This window comes from Triticum dicoccoides, chromosome 3A (assembly GCF_002162155.2).
Source record: "Triticum dicoccoides isolate Atlit2015 ecotype Zavitan chromosome 3A, WEW_v2.0, whole genome shotgun sequence".
In the NCBI taxonomy this organism is placed as follows: Eukaryota; Viridiplantae; Streptophyta; class Magnoliopsida; order Poales; family Poaceae; genus Triticum; species Triticum dicoccoides.
In genome coordinates this window covers 136,549,668-136,550,322 of record NC_041384.1, presented here as the reverse complement: position 1 = coordinate 136,550,322, position 655 = coordinate 136,549,668, and positions in this window count along the sequence as shown.

Below are 655 nucleotides of genomic sequence, written 5' to 3'. Positions count from 1 at the left end.
TCTTCTATCACTATCACTCACTAGTTCGAGTGGCTAGCATTACAGATTCATAGTTAGAGGTCGCGAGTTTGATTCCTTCGAAGTGCGTCGATTTTTCGTGCTCGCTGATAGGTGAAATAAGTGTCCAATAAGAGCTCCTGAATCTAGGATTGGAAATCAAGAGGTGCCTAGATATTGGTGCTCCTAAAGCGGGGAAAACCTATTTTAAGGAGATATTTGCGCTCTCGGATTACCAAATTAGCGGTTGCACGGACACATGACAATATGTAAAAAAGTAGGAATTTCTGCGGTATCAGATGCGGAGATTGGGGTCCTTGGTTCGCTTTTGTCTCAATTGCTGGCAAGGAAGGGGCCCTTAAATTTCTGTCTCAGTGCCTCTTTTCTCCTACTATTCTAACAACGAGGCCTCCATTTCGAATTCGGATGTTGTGCTAAACTGTACCGCCCCGCCCCCAATACCCCTTACCTCCATTGTTGCCCGGTTCATGCCAACCTACCCCACCCCAATGAACGAGAGCGCGCGCCATGGACATTCCCTTGCTCCGCTTCAGCCATGGACACCCCCTTGCCCCGCATTGGCGAAAACCACCCCCGTGACATCACCTAAACCCTAGAAAATCGAACCCCCAGGGCCGAATCAGACGCGAGAAAAACA